The sequence below is a fragment of the Pinus tabuliformis genome, chromosome 3_2 (assembly GCF_031772625.1).
Source record: "Pinus tabuliformis cultivar Carrire ecotype Pingquan chromosome 3_2, CPIR1, whole genome shotgun sequence".
NCBI lineage: Eukaryota > Viridiplantae > Streptophyta > Pinopsida > Pinales > Pinaceae > Pinus > Pinus tabuliformis.
This window is the reverse complement of record NC_142302.1, coordinates 713,311,768-713,328,089: the sequence shown is the minus strand read 5'-3', so window position 1 is coordinate 713,328,089 and position 16,322 is coordinate 713,311,768.

The following is a 16,322-nucleotide window of genomic DNA, read 5'->3' as shown; positions in this document are numbered from 1 at the left end:
TCCAGTTACCAGCTAGAGGAGTCTGCATGGGCTTGCACTTCTCCATGTGGAATCTCCTGAGTATCTCGTTGGCATACTTTCCTTGAGACACAAACAACTCCCCATCCTTTTGCCACACTTCCATGCCAAGGAAGTAATGCATGAGACCCATGTCTTTTATCTTTAATTCTCTTGCAAGGTCCTCCTTGCAAGACACGATCAACTGATCATCACCAGTCAATATGAGATCATCAACATAAATAACGATGATCAACAACTTACCTTCCACCATGATGTGGTATAGGTTCACATTCGTTTCACTGTTTGTGAAACCCAACCTGGTGAAGTAGTTGTTTATCCTGGTGTACCAAGCATGAGGTGCTTGCTTTAGCTCATACAATGCCCTCTTGAGTCGGCACACATGCGACTCTCGATAAAAGGTCTCAAAACCTTGCAACTACTCTATGTACACGCATTCGTCAATCTCGTCATTGAGGAATGCAGTCTTCACATCCATTTGATGGATCTTCCAACCCGTCTGTGCTGATAGTGCCAACATAGATCTGATAAATGAGTACCTTGCGACAGGAGAAAAAGTCTCATCATAGTCAATCCCCTCGACCTGTGAAAAGCCACGAGCAACAAACCTTGCCTTATGCTTCTCCACACTACCATCAACAACTTGCTTTACCTTTTAAAGCCAGTGGGAACTCACAATTGACTTGTTCTCCGTTCTTGGAACCATGCCTAAACATTGTTATGAACTATGGAGTCATACTCCTCCACCATAGCATCAACCCAAATCGGCTGCTGCACTGCTTCCTCAAAGGAAGATGGCTTGGTCTCAACACATTCCCCATCAAGGGCCATGTATCCAGTGTACCTCTCGGGTGACCTCCTCTGTCTGCACTGAGAAGATGGTGCTCCCACATTCTCTCTCGCATGCTTCAACAATCTGTCAGCTTCTCTTGTGTGCTTCCATCCATCACTGGAAGACTCAGCTTGAGTGGATGTCTCCACTCCTGGAACCTCTACATGTGGCTGATCCACATTAGTCTAAGGCTCCTCCTCCTTAGGAACCAACAGTTCCTCCACAACCTATAGTTGGAGCTCCCTCTCAAGGGAAACTCGCATGGCCTTCTGCTCATCAAACTTGTGATCTCTGTGAACCACTATCCTCTAACTGGTAGGAAAGTACACCTGATAGTTGTGAGGTGTATTAGTGTACCCCACAAGTATCCCCAACTCTGTTGCCGGCTTAAGCTTCTTCCATGCATCCTTTGTTACATGACAATATACCGATGAACCAAAGATCCTGAAGTGGCCCACATCTGGTCTCTTACTGGAGAAATCTTCCTCTGGTGTCTTCATCCCAAGTATGCGATGTGGGCTTCTATTCTGCAAATAGACCGCTGTGTTGCATGCCTCAGCCCACAAGTGAAGTGGTAGGCCTTGGTCATGCAACATCGCCCATGCTACCCCGACAATAGTTCTGTTCTTTCTCTTGGCCACCCCATTCTGCTGTGGGTTATGATGTGCCGTTAGCTCTCATTTAATTCCTTCCGCTACATAGAAGTCCTTAAGCTCTTGAGAGACATATTCTCCACCGTTGTCACTTCTCAAAGCCTTGATCTTCTTCCCCGACTCCTTCTCGACCAAAGATTTGAACTCACAAAACTTTGTGAAGGTTTGGTTCTTCTTCTGTATGAAATAAATCCAACATTTACGAGAATAATCATCAATGAAAATCAAATAATACCTTTGCTTCGCTATGGATGACGTTGAGAATGGTCCACACACATTAGTATGAACTTGCTCTAAGATAGCCTCTGCTCGACTGTCTCGATCATGAAAGGAAGACTTGATGTAATTTCCCAAGGTAAAACCTTTGCATGTGTCAATTTGCTCAAGTTTACCTTTAGGAAGTCTTGTAGATATTTGCTACATTATCTTCAAAGCCCCATGATGCAAATGGCCCAACCTCCTGTGCCACAACTCGCCAATGTATTGGCTTTACACCAATTCTACTTTCGTACTCAATGCTGCACATCATCTACCTCTAGTTTATAGAGATTCTTCACCCGAATCCCTATCCTCTTGGTCTGACCTGTGGCTATATGTCTTAGGAACACGTTTCCTTTACTGAAGACAACATCGTAGCCTTTGTCCTCCAACATCGCGACCGATACCAAGTTCTTCTTCAGTCCAGGCACATACTTAACATCTGTCAAGGTGGTAGGAGCTCAATGCTCCCTCTTAAAAGCAATCGTGCCCACTCCTGGAACACTATACTTTCCGTCGTCACCCATCTCTATTCGCATCTTGAGGTCTTTCTCCTCCAAGGTACTGAATAAACTTTTATTACTGGTCATGTGGAATGAGGCTCCACTGTCAAGATATTAGACACAACCCATCATCAATGACACCATGCATGCAATGAGGGTAAAGTCCATTTAAAACTGAGAGGTTAATGCCTCACCTTTCGATCCTTTGGAGGATCCCTTATTAGACTTCTTTGATGGGAAATTAGTCGCATAATGTCCCATCTCGTGACAATTAAAGCATATTACTTTAGACTTTTCACCCTTCTTCCATCCATGAGAAGAATTCGGTTTGGAATGGGAAGCCTTCCCCTTCCCTTTCCTTGCCTTACTTGCTAAGGCCATATTTTCTTCATCATCATCCTTGGATGAAGAACCATCTCAAGTGCCCCTCCTAATCTCCTCCTGCATGAGATCCGAACACAGTTGTTCCCAATCTGATAGTTTCTCCCTTCCATTGACAGAGTCTTGGTAGCTATTCTAGCTCTTTAGAAGGCCAAGGAGAGCAAGGCTCACCATATCATCATTTGCAGTAGTTATTCCCACACTTCCAAGCTCATCTCTGCATGTGGTGAGCTTGTTCAGATATGTGGAAATGGTATCGCCCTTCTCCATCTTGATTCTTCGAAGCTTATCCTTGAGCACAAATTTCCTTTGGTCGCTACTGTTCTGGTAGAGGTCCTTCAATGTCTTCCACGTTGAAAATGGAGTATCCTTCCCATGGAGACTCGAGACAATATGGTCTCGAACTCCCTCAAGGAGGATCCGTCTCGCCTTCACCACACACTTCTTCCACTCAGCCAAATCTTGTGCATTAGTTGAAGCTAGCTTTGTGATTTCTTGATGAATGAAATCCTTCAAGCTGTTGTCTTCTAATACAGCCTCCATTCTATCTTTCCATGCTATGTAATTCGAGCTACCTTCCAAGGCATACTCGAGTCTCAAGCCATAGAATACCATTGGCCAACCTTGGAGTATGATATGAATTCGATTTGCACCTGCAACCCCAAACTTCAATCTTTGAATTCTCTTCTCAGCATACTGTTCACAACTCCCATAAACTTCACTTCGATACCATGTAGAAATTCTGCAAATTCTCTAAAAATCTCACTCTAAGACGTAGAAAATCTGACTGTAGATTAACTCGATAATGCAATATAACAAAAGAAAAATACTATAACCTACTTCTACTATCAATTTGCGGAAGATTAAAGATCAAGCTGAGCACATATAACTAGAAAAAGAATAATCAATCACACAATACACATAAGAATACTTTGGGGAAAGCCTCAACTAAAAAGCCCACTATCTGTATTATCATACAAGGTGTAAATACATAGAGATTATACAAAGCCTTAGCTCTCACAGCTGTTAGAAAATTATATATTACGGAGCAATGGAACACATAAAATATTGCAGAAATATAAACAAAGAAAACACATAAAACAAGAGAGACACAGATATACGTGGTTCACCCAGTTTGGGCTACATCCACCCCGAACAGCCAGTCCTTCCTTTCTATTATCCAACAAAATGAAGAGACACAACCTACAACAGATCCGCTGTAATATCCTCTGTTTTCTCTCACAGTCTCACCTCTCTGTTTCTCGCTCACCAAATACACATCTATTACACAACCTCAAATACAATGCCCTCATACAAAGAGAGGGGTTGCCTTCGAGGGCAAAAAACCCTAAAATAAACATAAGTTCTACTGTTAGATCTTCCTCCTAATGAACGGCCTAGATTGACTAAGAAATTACTATACTTTTACAGGGAAATTTTACATCTATTTTTAGCTTCGGGGGCGCTGCCCCCGAGCCCCTAGACCCCCCAGCTGGGGGGGATTGGCCCCCCCAGACCCCCGCGGGGGAGAAAAGTCCCCCCGCACCCCCCCCGCATGGAGGGGTGTACAAACTTCCTGGGGTATACATCCGGCTGAAACAAATACTTCTGAACAATCATGCTCCACACACAACAATCTCCCACTTGGAGAATGATTGTAACAACACCACTGCTGCTTCATTTGCTGGACAATGACTCCTCTTTGGACCTGGTTGTTTCTCATCTTCATCATCATCCTTGAAGACCAATTGAAACTGAGCATGTTTTCAGTTTCTCCCTGGTTACAACTTTTGTTAGCATATCTGCAGGATTCTGGCTAGTGTGTATCTTTTCCAACTTCAACTCTCCATCTTCCAACACCGAGCGTATGAAATGGTACTTGAGCTGTATGTGTTTAGTCCTGGAATGAAATACTGAGTTCTTTGCAAGATGAATGGCACTTTGGCTATCACTGTATAACACACCCATATCATGCTCCTTACCCAATTCACCCATAAAACTTTGTAACCAAATCATTTCTTTACTAGCCTCTGTAGCAGCAACATACTCTGCTTCTGTTGTTGAAAGTGCAACAACACTTTGAATTTTTGAAACCTAACTGACAGCTATTCTACCAACAGTAAATACATATCCTGTAGTGATCCTCCTATTATCTCTGTCACCTACCATATCTGCATCAACATATCCCTGTAGGGAAATGTTTGAACCACCAAAGAATAATGCTTGATTTGTGGTACCTTTCAAATATTTGAGAATCCATTTCATTGCCATCCATTGTTCCTTTCCTGGATTGTTCATGTACCTGCTTACAACTCCCACTGCATGTGCAATATCAGGCCTTGTGCAGACCATTGCATACATTAAGCTTCCAACTGCTGATGCATATGGAACTTTAGACATATAATCCATGTCTTCTTGGGTCTTTGGGCACATTTCCTTACTAAGTTTGAAATGGCTAGCAAAAGGTGTACTAACTAGTTTTGCATTGTGCATGTTAAATATTTTCAACACCTTTTGTATGTACTCATTCTGAGACAACGTTAATTTGTGATTTTTCCTGTCTCTAGTGATTCTCATACCAAGGATTTGTTTTGCAGCTCCCAAATCCTTCATTGAAAATGAATTTTCCAATTTTCTTTTGAGCACATTTATTTCCTGCATGTTAGACCCTGGAACAAGCATGTCATCTACATACAATAACAATATAATATAGCTGCCATCATTTTTCTTTTTCAGATAAACACAATGATTAGAGTGACATCTAGTATAACCTTGTTCAGACATAAACTTGTCAAATTTTAGATACCACTGCCTTGGAGACTATTTTAAGCCATACAAGCTCTTCTTCAACCTGCACACTAGTTTCTCCTTCCCTTCCACCTCATATCCTTGTGGATGCTGCATATATATCTCTTCCTCCAAATCCCCATGGAGAAAGGCTGTCTTTACATCTAATTGCTCAAGATGCAAATCTTCAGCTGCTACTAGACTTAAAATAGTTCTGATTGAAGTCATTTTAAGAACAAGAGAAAATATTTCATCAAAATCAATACCTTTCTTTTGTGCAAACCCCTTCACCACAAGTCTAGCTTTGTACCTCTATTTTCCTCCATCTTCTTCCTTCAGCCTATAAACCCATTTATTCTGCAATGCTGTTTTACCTGCAGGAAACCTGACTAAGTCCCAAGTCTGGTTATGTGCTAAGGAGTCCATCTCTTCTTTCATGGCTTGCTCCCACTTCTTCCTGGTTTCTACCTGCACTGCTTCTTCATATTATTCGAGTTCACCAGAATCAGTCAACAATAAATAATATAATGAAGGAGAGTATCGTTCAGGGGGTCTACTTATCCTGGTAGATCTTCTAACACCACTTTCAGGTGTTTGGGGTGCCTATTGCTGTTGTGGTGGTTGTTGATTATTATTATTTTTAGGCACCTTTACTTTTTCAGTGATTTCGTCAAGAACTGCATATTCCTTGTTTTCTTTTTCTTGCTTCTTTTCCTGCAACTGATTCTTATACAAGATTTTTTCATTGAATATTACATCTCTGCTTCTAATGATTTTGTGATTTTCATAATCATATAAGCGATAACCAAAATAATTAACACCATATCCAATAAAGGTACATTTCTTTGACTTTGCCTCAAGCTTTGTTCTATTTTCTTTATCAATATGGACAAAGGCCTCACAACCAAAAGGCTTTAAAAAAGAGTAGTTTACCTTTTTACCTGTTCATGCTTCCTCTGGAACACCACCATTCAAGGAACTTGAAGGCCCTCTGTTTATTAGATAAACAACAATATCTACAACATCTGCCCAAAACTGTAAAGGAATTCCTGCATGCAATCCCATGCACCTTGCAGGCTCCATGATTGTTCTGTTCATCCTTTCTGACACACCATTTTCTTGTGGTGTTCTTGGAACTGTCTTCTCTCTGCGAATTCCATGCTCTGAATAGTACCTATCAAACTCTTTGCTGCAATATTCACCTCCATTATTTGATCTGAGACACTTCAATTTCTTTCATGTCTCAATCTCAACCAAAGCTTTCCATTTCTTAAAAGTATCAAATAAATCAGATTTATTCTTAATACAGTAAATCCAAGTTTTTCTAGTTGCATCATCAATAAAAGTAACATAATAACGAGAGCCACCGAGAGATGATACCTGAGCAGATCCCCATACATCTGTATGCACAAGCTCTAATTTTTCGTTCTTCTTTTCTTTCCCAACTCTAAAAAATTTGACTCTCTTTTGCTTTCCATAAATGCAATTCTCACAGAAGTCCAAATCAACATTCTTCAAACCCGGAAACAAATTCCTTGAGTGAAGAATCTTCATCCCCTTTTCACTCATGTGTCCGAGCCTATGATTCCATAATGCTACATCTGCTCCTTTGGAAGTTAAAACATTAACAGAGTTAGAAACACCATTGCATGAATACAATGTACCAACCTTTTCGACTTTTGCTATTACCAGGGCTCCTTTGGTGACCTTCCAAGCTTTATCTATGAAAGTTGTCACAAAACCTTCACCACCTAACTTCCCTGTTGAAATCAGATTTTTCTTTAGATCTGGAACATGCCTTATCTCCTTTAGTAGCCATTGGTTTCCATTCTGCTGTTTTACAAGAACTTTACCCATTCCAACAATTTTACAGGGCTTATCATCACCCAAACGAACCTGTCCAAAATCTCCTTGAACATAGTTATGAAAGTATTTCTTATCAGGTGTGGCATGGAATGAGGCCCCTGAATCTACCACCCAGGAATCAATAATATTTTTGAAAGAAAGAATCAAAGCATCTTGTAACACCTCATCTGTCACATTTGCTTCATGATTGTTTTCTTGCTGTGCATCTCCTTCTTTTCCCTTCCGAGATCTACAATCTTTCTTTAGGTGTCTCTTATTTCCGCATTTCCAGCACACTATCCCCGATTTGGACTTGGATCTACCTTTCCTTGATTTATTGCGATACCCTGAGCTCTTTCCTCTTTCCATTTTTCTTCCCCTAGACTCTGCACTCAAAGCATTACCCGATGTCTCTCCGGAGCTTTTTCATCGCATTTCCTTGCTAAGGATAGCACCGACAACATCATCAAACTTTAAATTACTAGATCCAGACACAGAGTTACTAATGGCCATTACTAAACCATTCCAACTTTCTGGCAATGAGCACAAGAATAACAAAGCTCTAACTTCATCATCAAAGTTTACCCCTACAGAACATAACTGACTTGTAACAGTATTAAAATCATTTAAATTATCTACAACAGATCCACCTTCCGACATCTTCATATTAAATAACCATTTCATAAGAAATACCTTGTTTGAGGCTGAGGATTTTTCATATAGTTTCTCCAATGTCTTAATCAAACCCTCTGTCGTTGTTTCCTTCGAAATGTTGAAGTGACCGACATTGCAAGGCACAACCGTATTGTTCTGATGCCATTCTATCGAGAAGGTTCCATTCTTCATCTTTTATACCCGCCAGCATCTTTGCTTTTCCACCCAATGGTAAGTATAGATCTTTTTGATACAGATAATCTTCCATTTGCATATTCCATAGTGAGAAGTTTTGGCCATTAAATTTCTCGACCCTAAACTTACCATCTTCCGCCATTGCTCCCACTTGAACGAGGGACCCTTATTTCCTGCGAGTTTATCAGCCAAATAAACCTTCGGCTCTGATACGAGTTGTTAGAAAATTATATATTACGGAGCAATGGAACACATAAAATATTGCAAAAATATAAACACAGAAAACACATAAAACAAGAGAGACACAGATATACGTGGTTCACCCAGTTTGGGCTACGTCCACCCTGAATAGCAGTCCTTCCTTTCTATTATCCAGCAAAATGAAGAGACACAACCTACAATAGATCCGCTGTAATATCCTCTGTTTTCTCTCATAGTCTCACCTCTCTGTTTCTCGCTCACCAAATACACATATATTACATAGCCTCAAATATAATGCCCTCATACAAAGAGAGGGGTTTCTTCTAGGGCAAAAAAACCTAAACTAAACATAAGTTCTACCATCAGATCATTTTCCTAATGAACCGACCAGATTGACTAGAAATTACTATACTTTTACAAGGCAAGTTTACATCTATTTTTAGCTTCAGGGGCGCTGCCCTCGAGCCCCCAGACCCCCCCAGTCGGGGGGGGATCGCCCCCCCGAACCCCTGCGGGGGGGACAAGTCCCCCCCACACCCCCCCGCGTGGAGGGGTGTACAAACTTCCTGGGGTATACATCCGGCTGAAACAAAGACCTCTGAACAATCATGCTCCACACACAACAACAGCTAGCCAACTCTCAGTACAATCCTCACAGATGCTCACAGGAAATCTTGGCTTCTCTCCAACCTTGATCTCTACCCTCCAAGCTCCTATTTCCTTGCACTGTTCCTAGTGGATGATTCTCACCTCACTAAGTGGAACACTACTCTCACATACTGTCAGAACTATGCAATCCTCAAGGAATTGATTCCTTCTGCATGCATGAGTTTTCTTTATAGGAAAATACATGCAACTGATAGTACACTGTCCTTGACTTTAATCTCAACTGGGTCTTTCTCAGAATAGACATGCATGAGTTTCTGATGAGGGAATCTTCAGTTAACTGGAGTACACTAGTTGAGTGCACGCATGCATCAACTGACTGATAACTCTCTGTTAGTTCCTCAAACAGTTTGGAACTAATTTAACTGGACTTAACTCAGTAAACTGAGTTAACTAATTACAACTCAAATATAACTCAATCTTATCTCCTAAATTTTAGGGATAACTCTTGCATGACTTCAGAAAGACTTCTAACTTGAATTTCTCCAACTAATTAATTTGAAACAAATTAATTAATTGTTTCCAAGTAGCTGTTAAGACTAAATTCGATTTTAATTCACAATTTAATTCAAGGACAAATTAAATTGGAATATTCTTGTTGCCACATTTCAACAAACTCCACAACAACTTTTTTTCACTTTCTGCAAATTGTAGGTCATGATGAGCGCCATTGTCGAAGTTATGAAATAATGATGGAGAGGACTCATTAGGTGCTCAAAAATCAAAGTGTCACATTTTTTTAAACTTAGCTTCAGAAGTTAGAGTAAGTCAAGTTCAAGTTTGACTTGTCCACATGGCAGGATTGGATGATGTGGCAAGGCCCTTTAGTGAATGAGGAGGTGCCAAGTGGCAGGTCGCCATTGGCCTTCGCGTATCACAAATTTCAATTGTAGGAAAAAAGGTGTTACAGAATCAGCCCCTGAGCAAAGAAGGGATGTGATGCGATAAATCGCAATCGCACTTCGGAGAAGGGAGGACAATTACAGTAATCAGCCCGGAGTTGCAATGCGATGGATCAATCGGGGTTGTGGTGCGATGGATTGCAGATCACAATCACAACTCACAGGAAAAAAAAAGACCCACATCAGGTTATCCGTCAATTGCGAAATGTGAAAGGGATCTCGGATGCAATTGGACTTTAGGTTCCGGTTAATGCTCCCGTCGGGTTCGCTAATATCGCAATCACACATCGCCATCATGTTCATAGACCTTAAGCCCATCAGACTTCACCAATTGTGATTTACGATTCGATTGATAGGTTATGGCCCACTGCATGGCAAAATTCTCACTCGATTATCGAATTTTGGAGTGAAAATGTGGGTTTCTGTTGGATTTGGAGCAATTTGTGGAATGAATAGTGGGATAACTAGGAGAAGTCATAACTTCTTCAGTTTTCCACCAAATTGGACGCAAAAAGAGGCTATATAGCCATTTTGTATTATTTTGGACTCATTGGAGTAGGTTTCAGAAGCATTTGAGCATTATAAACACAATTTTTTACACTTTTGAGCATAATAGAGAGGCCCAAGCCATTGGAAGTTGGACCAAGGAAACGTAGCCCAGGAGGGGTGAACTCCTTTATCATGTGCTTGTTGTAATGTGTTTTTGACGATGTTCTATATATGTTTATGTTGATGTTCATTTTCTAGTTTATGTTAAATTGCTCATAAAATTAACATATAAACTTTTCATTTCACTTGCAAATATTGATGAATCCTTAAGTACAATAAAAGAATTTTGTTTATAATCTGAGGAAGATCTTAGCACTGCAAAATGATATTCCAAATCAGATCAATTTTGTATCACAGCACTAGGTTTTGCTTTGTGAAAGAAGGATTTAATTGTTTGCAAGTTTATCTCATGCTTACAAGGTTAAAACTCAAAAGAGGTGAAGGAAAGATGGTTGGAAGCCCTGAAGTTGGGTCAAGGGGAAGAAGAACAATGTTGCCACAATCTCCACCACCAGGTCAGCCTCAAGTTGTAGTTGAGACTCTAGAGATCATGTCTCATGAAGGAGAACCTACAAACATGACAAAAGATGAGAAGCCCTTCAGAAAGTCTTTCTTTGATATGATAGAGATGGTGAAGGTCCTCTATGAAGAGAGGAATAACATGTTATAAGGAGAAAATTCCAAACCTTCCAATGGAGAAGGTTCTTCAAGAGGAGGTAATGGGAATGGAGACAAACCTCCACCCTCTCCACCATCTTCTTCATCTTATTCTTCACAAGCATCTTCACCCTCTTCCACTAACACAACCCTTACTCATACTCATCATCATTCTTCAAAAGGAATTGGTAAATCACCTTTTATAAAACTTGATGTTAAATTCTAGTTGCCCATGTATAATGGTGAAGTGAATGAAGAGAAGCTTGGTAATTGGATTCGTTAGTTGGAGGACTATTGTAGGATTCAAAAACCTTCAAGAGGATGACATAAAGGTTTAGTTAACTCTTTGAGAATGGAGGGTGAAACTCTTGTATGGTGGGAATCAAAGACCCAAGAGGAGATTAAAAAACATGGTAATATCTCTATTTCTTGGAATGATTTCATTGCTGCAATTAAAAGACAATTCTACCCTCTAGCTTATATGCAGAAAGCCATCATGAATTGGTAGAAATTTAGACAACTTAAAGGTCAAAATGTGAAATATTACACTCAAGAATTTAGAAAAAGGTCTTTGATGTTAGGTGTAGACCTACAATCACATGACACTTCGCTGAAGTACATAGGGGGTTTACATAATTACCTTAGGCATACTATCTTAATGTTTAATCCTAGTAATCTAGATGATGTGTGTGTGAAAGCCACTCATCTTAAGGCAAGAGGGAAAAACACCCCAGAAGAAGGTAGTAAAAATCCATTTGAGGGTAAAGAGAAAGGAAAGGGTTTCAAGGGGAAGAAAAATGCATCCATTAAAAAGGAAGGAGAGAAAACAATTTGTAAACATTGTTCCAGAGAGGGTTACGATGAAGCTCATTGTTGGAAGCTTCATCCTGAAATGAAACCAAAGAAATTCAACAACAAAGGAAAAGAAAAGACAACTGCAATCACTCAAGAATAGGATTTGGGATCCAAATCAGGTGATGAAATGAAAATCACATCCATGGGGCTCTAAGGAAAGGAATCCATTTCCAACACTAGTTCTCCAGGCTCACATAATGAAACTCCAAATGAGAAGAGGAGAATAGAACTGTTTCACATAAGGGTAATATCGAAACACCACAAGATTGATACGATCTTTGATAGTAGTTCTCAAGCCAACCTTATCTCTGAAAACATTGTCAAGAGTTTAAATTTGGAAACTGTTCCACATCATAAACCGTATCTTCTTGGATGGGTATGTGACAATGCACAATTTCAGGTTACGAGAAAGTGAAAACTAAAATTCTCTATCACTGCAAATTTCAGAGATGAATTGGATCTTGACGTTGTGCCGTTAGACATCCATGTCATCGTTTTGGGCAACCCATACCTTTATGATAGAAAAGATATTTTCCATTGATCTGAAAGCAAATATCACATATTCAAAAATGGAGTAGAATATATTGCGAGAGCTCACAACAAGAAAACAAATCTTTTGATTGTTAATGTAGGGCAGAAGAAAATATTGGTGAATTTGAGCAAGAATCTTGTGCTTCTTATGATCAAACCTGAGAATGATATTGATTATGAAGCGTTTGATGGTTGTAATTTGAATTTAAAAACTGATTTGGTTGACGCTGTTAACCAATCTAATGAATTTTTTTAGGAATTAAAGGGACTACTTCCCAAGAGGGGAATCCAACCTGAGATATAGTTGCAGAAAAAGTGTATTCTTCCTGACATTGGCATGTATAGGATGTCAGTGATGGAAAGCGCAGAAATTAACATGCAAATCTAGGGATTGTTGAATAAAAGGATCATTTGGCCTACTCCTTTACCGTGTGGTTCACCTCTTGTTTTGCTGCCTGAGAAGAATGGTAAGCATATCCTTGAATGGGATTCAATAATTGGTTTTCATCAAAGTAGAATTGTTGAAGGAGATATAGGGAAGATGAAATTCAAAACTAGGTGTTACACAGTATTTTTTCACCGATCCCGCATCCATGATCTCAGACACTGTCGGTTCATGTTATTGACATCTGCCTTGTGTCATGTTACAAATTATGTGTCAATGTCTTCCTTGTCATCTCAGGAAGAATACCTCAGTGTATTACTCCTGGAGCAGACCCTTTTTTACCTATGTTTTTGGGTTGTCGCAGGTTAGCAATTGTTCCACCAGTGAAGATGGCCAAGATTGCACTAGCCTTAGTGACGTTGTCACTCTGTCTCTGTGTTGCACTCGCGACGAGCTACTTTTGGAAAGTTTTTTAAACAAATCATCAAAGCTTTGAAGTGTAACAGCTTCATGGGTAGTCTTAGGGTTGGTTATTGGATCAGATGAGCTCGCCTCTCTCCTTTGGGATGGTTGTTCCACCTTTTGTGCAACCTCTCAAAGGGATAAGCTCTTTCTCCCATCTCTTATGGAAGATCCTCCTCCTAAAAATATTTCCTCCATGGCTGAGATCAGCTAGCTTTAGAATTCAAGAGTTCAATAGTAAAAGTAGATAGTTTTGCTAGAGTGTGGAAGTAGCCTCTTATATAACTTAGCTTGGGATGGTTTTGAGTGGAGTTGGCTTGATTGTAAGAGTGTTCTATCATTAGCCTTTTGGGTAGGAGAGAGAGTTATTCGTCCTTTTTGGAGACAGTTCATGAGTGAATGCTTGCGGAGACATGCTGATAGGACCCTTCAAGGAGACTTACAACGTCAAGGCTTGGTTGTAAGTTTTACTTCAATTTACATTAATACAAATCAATGGCTTATTTCCTATATCTTATGTCAAATTGTGTATTGATAGCTTGAAGCTCCTTGACTCTTTAAGTAGATCATTTTTGTCGTATTCTATTATGTTCATGGTTGTTCTCTATATGTTGTTTTCAGGTACAAGTGATTAGAAGAATGAGAGCTGGAGAAACACAATAGGGACTTCATTGAATGACGATTTGAAGGTAGGCCTTCATGACATCAACTTTCTAAGGAAATTTGCTTTGGTATTGTCTTTGCTGTGACTAGACCCACTCTAGGGCTAGAGGGGTTGCCTCTATCTACAGAGGGAGCTTGCCTGCATCACAATTTGGTGACCATACTGGGAAGTCTTTGTCTTTTGTCTCTTGATTTGATTTTGTTTTGCTTATTTATTGTCTCCTTTACTTTCGGGATGAATTCTTCATGTTATGGGTTGTTTGACTACTCCTAGTAGTCTTCTCTCTGTCATAAGTGATAGGTCTGGCCTTCCCTCAGTTGGATTTTAAATTTTTTCCTTTGATTTAGGGTCATTGCAGTTTATTTTATGACAATCGTGAAGATAGTTGCACCTGTGCTATCTGATTAGTTGAGCCTTCTACTGTTTGGCGCGATTAAATCACCTCACATTCGCAAAGAGCTTTGAAACAAGTTTGACATTGTTAATTGGTGTACTTCAGTGACGACGTTGCAAAGTGGCTAGTCAGGGAGGTGTTAGCACTCCAAGAAACTCTCCTAGGTTGTAAATCAGAGATGCTTGGTAACATGTAATCTTTAATATTGTTCTTTAAACTATTTGAATAAATGATGGTTTGGATCAAGTTAGATAACCATTTCAACTCTATTCTCACTCAAGACATTCATGAACACCCTCAACAACACAAGGCTTTAGACCACCAATGCTGCATAGTTTGCAGATTTAATGGATAGATGGAGAATACTGAAAGTACTGGAAGATTTCATACATGAACATATATGAATGGCTAGCTATAGGTAGCAAATGAACTTACTAACTATACTGGCATATGCATATATAATAACACATATAAATGGCTAGCTATAGGCAGCAAAGAAGCTTGCTCATCTAATATGTCAAAGCAGAGATAAGATGACAGTTATCTAGCCTTACACACACAGAAAACCTGAACAAACTGTTCAAGTGCAAGCGTAGAAAAACATAAGGGATTGAACATTGAACATCTAATGGCAAAAGAAGCTTGTATTTCTTAGAATGAAGATGAGAAGCTTGAATAAACATAGGAGGAATAATCTCCAAAAGTTGGACCCTTATTGCATCTTGTTTTCAGCTATTTACAACTCGTTTACAATGTTCCTAAGCCTTTGGAGGCTTCGGATATCTTAATCTATCCCTTTGTCTTGTTTAACCACTTGATTCCCTCAATAGGCAGCATGATTCATAGGTTTCTTCTTCTGACAGAAGACTAACCATATTCAGATATTTTGGGTAGCTTGCTGTGATGCCTGGGAGCTCTCCCATGCCAGAGATGCCCCATAATGTTTGTTAAGATGGCTGTTTCATTGGCTGGACCATCAATGCTCCATGATCTCGTTTGATTTGGGTTGCAATGTGCTGTGGCACCTCTCTTTCCCTTTCCGGGACTTGTCCGCGGCCGTTGTATCTCGGCTGAATCCCTCTTCTGGCATGTAAACATTTTTGCACAACGCTTCTAAAGATGGTTGGCCACATGATCTTGCAAATGGAGTGGCTATCGGGCTTATGAAATCCCTGCAACTGTGTAAATCCTGCCCTTCTCTGTTCTTTTCAGACCTCAAAATTCCTTAACATGGCCTATTCTCTTATCGGTTTCGCCCCCGGTTCGCTATCATCTATCACAGTCAGCCTGGTCCCTTTGGTCCCCTTGCATTTTGAAATACTTAAAAACACTGGAAATACATGAAAATTGGCCTCCCTCAAGACTTCAAATCTTATGGATTTCATTCCCGAACCCTTTCGGGTCCAGGACTCATCGCAATCGATGTTACCACCTATATAGAGGCCCTGCTCCTTCACAATATTCTGATGCGATCTTGCGATCCGATTTTATCGCAATCACATATCGCTCTAGCCAACGGTCTTTATATAACACGACGTATGTTCCTGCTGATTGTGAACTTGCGATGTGATGTGGGCCCCCCGACCCTTGGTAATGTTCTGCTGCGACGCAGCGATGCGATCCAATTGTAATCGCTAATCGCTCAACGCCGGGGCTTTATAGATTATGCTCTCCACTGTCGTGACTGCCGATGTGACTCGCCGATTAACTATCCCTTCAGCTTGGCCGATTGTGATTTAGCTGGTTAGATCTGGGCCGTTGATCAGCCAGATCTAACAGCAGCTGTGCGTTGCTCTGTTCGCACCTGCAATACTCTGTTTTTTCACTGTTTTGGAGTATTTTAGCCTCCTGATAACGTATTTCTGCCCTTCTTAGGGCTTTTGGCATATGATTGTTTCGATCTTGGGATGATCTTAATCAACTCTTGAAG